The following is a 7,465-nucleotide window of genomic DNA, read 5'->3' on the forward strand; positions in this document are numbered from 1 at the left end:
AGGTCATTTAAAGAGGAACTGTCTCCCCTGCCACACACATGTGATAAGGACAGTTTTTCTAAAATCAGCGGAGCACAGAATCAAGTTGTCCTCATGAGTTTTTTTGTCCTCCTCAGAATTCTGCAGCGTCCTGGAGCCCAGCAGACTCAGCCTTGCCAGGTGCTAAGCACCTCTGCTGTCCACTGCCTCCAACAAAAGCAGACACCTAGCAGCAGAGAGCGGGATGCAATCGCCAGCCTCACTCAGGTTGCACAGATATACGATATGCCCAGACTAGAATAATCTGGGATGCATTAGGATGGGAATTCTCTTGTCTCTGCTAGCACACCTGCTTTTTATTTAGGGCGAGTGGCATTGCAACAACAGTTATACATTAGACTGCACTGATAATATTGTCAGAATCTGGGTTTGTCACTCTTATCTCAATACTAAAATTAAATATTTCTATGAAAATTAGCCTTGACTTCTGTTGCACAAAGTAAATCAAAAACCATTTGTTTTGTTTAAACTGGTGGATTGCAGATATCTGAATAGAACATAACGAGTGGAAAATTTTGCATTATGGCACTAGGTGATTCATTATGTTTTATCTGTGCTGCAGAATCATTTTCAAGGGTACCATACTCTCTGTAAATTAGTACAGCTTCTAAACCTGATCACAACTTCAACAGTAACAGACCAAAACCAGTATGCAAATACTGACTTAATATCTTGTGCTCAGATCCTGCTACAATTGTTCTTCTACAAGCATATTTAAATTACAAGTGCTTTTCATATCTGCATCCTTTTTCAAAGGTGTGGACCCTTACACTTTTATGATGCCTGGTTAATGTTCTGGGCTTCAGCCTGAGAACAGCAAGGTAACAGCTTCTTTCATGTATTTTCCAGTGCTCCTTTGCTTCAGCCAAATCAAAAACATAGGCAGCACTGCATTACTCAGACTTTCGCCATGGACAAAAAACAGCCCCAGAAAGTTGCCTGGCCTCCCTGTGTGGTCAATTGGAGTAGGCAGGCCCTTCCCAGGGGCACTTATTTCCAGGATCACCACCCCCACCTCCCCAAATTAACACAGGTGGGATGAATTGCCCTCTGGACATGCTTATTTAGCCTCACTGACTATAAACAGAGCTTAGGTGACTAGATGCATTGCCCAAGATAGGCAAAATCAATCTGCTACTGGAACCTAAGCCTCAGGAAAGGGAGGGAAAAAAAATATCACATTCAGTAAGAACGTGGGTGTATTTTCCTTTAAAAGCAGTAGCCCTACCCTGCTGATGTCTCAGACTGGTATTGTGGAACCACTGGGAAATATGCAACTGAGTTGGCTTCCAGCTAGCTCTGGCGCAAGTCTTGCTGTTGATTTTTGAACTTTTGGAGACCTCGCTGTGTAAGGTAATACTGCTCACCCACCCCCTCCCCAAAACACACAGAAGACTGAGCGAGGCAGGAAACTGAAAGCAATAGCAGCATTCCATTAGGCAGGGAAAGAGTTAAAGATATGAGGATCAGGAAAGCTGACTTTCTTTAAGAACTCCTACAGTTTCAGTCACTTATTAAAAAAGGATTTATATTTCTGAAGTAAGGATCTGTACTTCCTCCCTCTTCTGAAGCTAGACATTTCTCTGCCAGACTGTGATGAAAAAGGCCCTCCTTTGCCCATTGCAAGCCAATGCTGAAGTCATCCTGTTATTCTTTTTCACCTTGCACACATGTTGAGGCTTCTCTGTGGAAGTCTTGCTGAGACACACATCTCTCATTATCTCTCATTCTTCTTTGCTCATGAGGCCTTTTTTAAATCCCGGATTTCTTTTGTGCATAGTTCAAGCAGGAATGTTTCTGGGATTGCAGTGAAGTAGGATCCATACATGTAGACAATGCTGTTTTCTGACTGCACATAAACCCAGGAGTCATTTCTATGAAGAAGGTATTGTAAAGAGCTCTAACTAGAAAGTCTTGCTCACCTCTTGTTTGAAAGCTCACCTGCTGTACCTAACTACAACTGATGAAAGCAGTAGGTAGGGAAGATGGGCCCCTTTCACACCACAGTAGGGTTTGGTAGGTTGCTGCTTTTGGCAAGTGGATGTGGAACCAGCCACAGGGTGATCTGGCTGCAAGAGACTCCTCTCCTGCCTGCATTGCTAGAGAAGTGTTGCAAAGGCTCAGAGTTGTTCACAATACTTCTCCATGTTGGAAGGGAAAGCAGCAGAGGCTACCTCTGCTCTCTATTTTAGGTAATGTTCATCCTTGAGGCTGAATTTAAAGAGATAGTTAGGGACTGTCTAGATTTTTTTACCTGCTGATATGGTTGTTTCCATGTATCCAGTATGTCCTCCCAGTCAAGAAAGGGTCTTTCATAAATGGGCATCACCATCACTTGCCAGAGGAGGTAGAACTCATAGGTAACCTGAAGTCTGTGCAGCAAAGACATGATGAGCACTGCAGGCTTCAGACCACCCCAAAGATCAGTTCACATATGATGCAGGTGTAGCCACATGCTTTCCTCATGGGAAGGACAGAAAATTGGATAGCTGTATGTGGTGTATCTTTGGGGTTGTTAGAACGATTAGAATAAAGTGAAGAAAAATTAAGAGGTGTACTAAGCAGTCTCTGACAGATCTGTTCCACTTGTCAGGAAGAGTTTCCCACTGAGCTCCCGGGAGGTGCTGAGCTCCTGAGGACTCCATGCAGAGGCTGGAATTTGCAACCACAAATGGCACTTTTTTTCTGTGCAAAGCTGAGCTATCAGGGAAGGTATCAGTGCAGCCTGTTGCTACTGATACTGTAAGCAGAAGACAGAAACAGTGGATCTTTTGTTTATCAGCTCTCTGCAGTGTACAGCCCCTTTGTGAATAGTAAGCCACCTTTCTGCAGCTCTTGTGTAGTGCAATGCAACATTTTCAGGTCAGTTCAGCTAAACTGAATCTACAATCGCCTGATATCAGTGAGTTAAAACAGTGCTGATAAGAAAAATGTCAGTACAAGAAAATTCTGAGGAGCACAGTGCAAGAATAAGTTCAGCCAGAGAGGATGTGTTTTTTCTAATAAATGCAAGTTACTTTTGTCTGGTCTTTGCATCTCAGACTTACTACTTGTACTATGGGAACTGTTGTATTACCTCATCACAGTGCTCATGTGAAGCTGTGCTTACTCATGCTTGCAAAGCACTTCAAGATCAGAGAGAGCAGGGTCTGTGAAACCATAAAGGATACTTCGTTACCATTATATTTGACCACAGCCATGGGGAAATATGCTTTAAAAATGCTTCAGTTCATTAGTTCATTACTATCTTCTAGTAGCTATAAGTGTAGCTGAGAACCTAAAAGCAAAAACAGGCAAGCTGCAAGGCAGAAGGTTCACACTTCATATACCTCAATTTAGGCCTATTTTTTTTTTGCTTCACCAGAGCCGGTGCTTACTTCTAATACTGTCTTTAATCCAAAGGTAACAAGTAGATGCAGAAGTAAAGTAAATGCAAATTAATCTGGGACTCACCCTAAAACATCTGTCTCCCAAAATGTTACCCTCTGGCCCACATCCCAGGTTGCTATTCTTCTCCCTGCATAAGCTTTTGGGGTCTCATTAACGCACCAGGCAAGTCTACACAGCAAAAGCCTGTTAGATATCCTAAGGTAGCTTTGAGGAAACTGGCTTGTCTACATGGTACATTGCAACGCCACGCATGGATGCTAGCTTAGATCCCAGAGGCAATTTAGCTGTGTCTGTATAGCAAAGCACCCACGCTAATTAGCCTTGCCCCTGAGGATGCTACAGGAATGGAGTTAATTAGGTATGCTGAGAGGCACCCCTGTTAATTAGCCCAGGGAGATCACAACACCACTAACAGAGCTTCCGATCACGGCATTAGCTCAGGGATTTCTACAGTGTACTTGGCTGTGTAGCATAGCTGAGCCCACAGGCTTTTGACCATCAGCCTAAGAACCTAAATATCTTCTTTCAGTCCAGTCTCACGATCTGACCCTGCCTTTGCAAGTATTCATAGGGGTTTTTTTCTTGATGGTAGGAAAATTAAGCAAATAAATAGATTCAAAAGAATGAAATAAAAAGCCAGTATAAACTACACTACAATAGTCTAGTAATATACATGTTATTAAATTCAGCTACAGGTAGCGACATGCCTGTAGGGAAGCACTGGATATTCCTAACCCATCTTGATAAAGGCATGCTTTGGCTAGTGGCGCATGTTTTGCAAGCAATGTATCTCCAAAGGTACTGTTAACTCAGGCCAACTCAGCCATAAATACAGACTAGGGTATATTAAGTTGTAATCGTGCAAGATTTTCCATTACAAGTTCAGGACTGAATGAAATCCCTTAGGCACAAGCCCACACCTAGGAAAGACAGAGCTCCCAAGAGAGCAGTTTTGTCCCCTTCCTTCTCCCCTGGTTGCATCACGTGGGACAACGGGGCTGTTCTGTCTGGTACTGCTGCCTTCTCTCTCTGCGAAAGCCTCGGCTCAACAAGCATCACTATCCATGGCTTTGCACAGCATATATAAGACTCTCCCCACAGCTGCCACTATCTGGCCTGGCTGCCAATGCTAAGCAACGTACGCAGTTATGCCTCTAACTTCCATGGGTTGCTATACAACGATGCTGAGGTAAATAAGAGTCTGTCTCCACTACAGCCAGCACAGATATGAGGATGGTGATGGGACTATTGTTAATGAGTGCTTCCAAATGCTATTCCAACCACCATATTGTAGGTACCCATTAAAACACTAAGTTAATGCCTTTCAAAAAGAAAATATGCATGCTTGTTTTCATTCCAGGAGAGGGGGGGTTATGGTTCTTTTTTTTGAAAAAAAGATCACAGTGATTTCCAATTATCTTCCAGGCGCATGCATAGAGACACCCAGTTCTTTCCGATATATTTCAGATAAATGTTTTTGTACATGGGTAACTTCTGAATAGGACATAAGCCCTTAAGTCCTGGCTTGAGTTCTTTATCAAACTGCAAAAATGCACAGTGAAATTTTAAATCAACCTCAAGAGCTTATAATGTGGAGCTGCTGGAACATTTGAGACAAAAAATATTTTTAAGAAAGTTGATATTATGAAATTATAAATACCAGAGAAGACAGAGGTTTCTTTTGGAATGAGTGTGGTTTGAGTAGACATAATACTTAGGCTTCTGTAAGGTGGCTATATTTTAGGTGTACAAAAGCTAAAAATTTCAGACTTTTATATTTAGGTTCCCAAGAATTTACTATTTAGGACAGGGTTGGGGAGTGGGGGGTGTAATATATCTGAAAATCAAAGTTCAGTATTTAATCTTTATTTCGTATGCTTTAGGAAAAAAATAATCTTAAAAGTATGGTTTCTATTTACATAGCTTTATAATTCTTGTCAAAATAATATAGTGTGCTATAGCATTGACTAAGGCAAACTGGGATATCTCACACAACCTTGACTTTACAACACGAGTTCTGGATGTATACCAGACACACAAAATAGTCATTAACTTGATATGATATGAGAAAGGTGTTGAAGTGAATAACTTATATAGTAGTAATAGTGGTTCTGCCTATGGACATTTTATCTTGCTCTTGAACAGCAGTGGGGAAAAAAAAAAAACATACCACCAACCCTTTAACATGCTTTGTCTCCAGGCAAGTTTAGAGTGACCTAGAGACTTCTCAGTTTCAGAGTTCAAAATCTGCCCCTCCATTTATACTTGGCTAGTGCTCAGACCAAAGCTGTAATACATCACATCATCTTACAGAGACCTAAAAAATAGAAGAGGCTGAAATTCTAGGCGGGAGCATCTCCTGACTCCATAAAAGCCAATACCATGTGCCAAAATAACAAAAATACCCCAACTCTGTTTCCAACTGTATAAATAGCTTAGATTTTCAGCTCTACTGCCAGAGCTTGGCTAATACCCTTCAGTTTTCCATCCAGTTTTACATCTGCCTATAACTATTTTCTCCTCTTCTATCTATTCAAAACAAAACCTGAAGCACAAAGGTTATCACCTTCCAAACCCTCTTGTGCATAGACAGACCCATAAGGTCTCTGTCAATGAACAACAGCTCATCATTCATTCTCATCATACTGGCAAATAAATCTTCTGAGTGGCCAGGGAAATGGGAAGCTTGCTAACCTCATAACATTCCTCACGTGCCTGCTGAAGACGTTTTGTCTATACATTGCCCGCAATTCCCAGAAATGCAGAGTTAAGAATAATTCAAGATACGTAACAAAGACATGGAGGGAAGGACAACCTGCATGTAAACTTTGTCAACAAAGTCCTCAAAACTAATTGCTGGAGGTGGTTAGGAAAATAAGAAGGAAAACTGTGATGGTTTTTATTCCATCTCTTATTCTTCAAAGGCTGACTGGCCTTAGTATAGCTTTGCACACCACCTGGAGGGAAAAAAAAAAAAAAAAAAAAGAATTATGGTAAACACTAGAGCTGAGGCTCATAGTTTTATTCAATTTGGAAGCCCTTTAGAAAATTTTCTAATGGAGGTGCTATATGGACAACAGCTTCACATTTCTTGAGTTACCCTGCACTGACGTCTCCTAACAGTCCACAGAAATCAGAGGTCCAGCAGACAACGGGCTGACTGCCATGGAACTACAGTCATCTGTGAGACAGAAAGGCTAACTGGGTGAGCAGCAGTGTGTCTGGGGTGCAAACATGGCATTTCCCAAAAACAGCACGCTCCAGACCTGCCTGATGTTTCCATACAGACCTAGCCCATTTCTTTTATACCTAGGAAGAGCTGCCATTTCATATAAAAAATAAACATCTGTCTGTCCTCCAAACTTCTAGAATTATAAATAGTTTGAGTGACAAATACTTCTGTCACAGTGTTCAGGATACCTTCAAAAGATATCCCTAGCACTGTATGTGATTAACCATTGCCTGGCAGAGTTCACCCTTATAAATGCATGCTGGATAACCTTGTTGGTTTGAACAAGAATTTATGTGTCTGTGTCTAAAGGAAGAGAAAAAGCAGGAAGGTAGGTTTTGTCAGTCAGTTGTACACTTTTCAAGCTGACTGGTATAGCTTGATATCTGTGCTTTGACAGTACTAGAAGCATTAAATTCCTAAACATTGTGTGCTATGTTGCTCAACAGATTTTATCACAGGAAAACTGAGTAGTCTTGATGAATGAAGTTTCATATAGGAGAATGTTAAAAAAAAATTTAGACATTATTTGCATAGATTGCATTAAGTTGCTTGTTTCTCACCCCTCCCAAACATCTCGGTACCTTAGAAATAAATTAGAGTTAGAGAGTTATTAAAATTAAAAAAAAAAACAAAACTGAAGTCAATCTCAAACCACAAGACAAAGCAAACAGCACTGTCGTCTATTTTCCGACTTCCTCAAAGTTGTTCGTATTCTAGCTGTCAAACAACCATGCATCTTCCAGCCGTCTTTTTTCCTGGAATTCTACTATGGTGTCTTCCACAGACACATTTAATTATTTTCTC

This window comes from Phalacrocorax aristotelis, chromosome 3, assembly GCF_949628215.1.
Source record: "Phalacrocorax aristotelis chromosome 3, bGulAri2.1, whole genome shotgun sequence".
In the NCBI taxonomy this organism is placed as follows: Eukaryota; Metazoa; Chordata; class Aves; order Suliformes; family Phalacrocoracidae; genus Phalacrocorax; species Phalacrocorax aristotelis.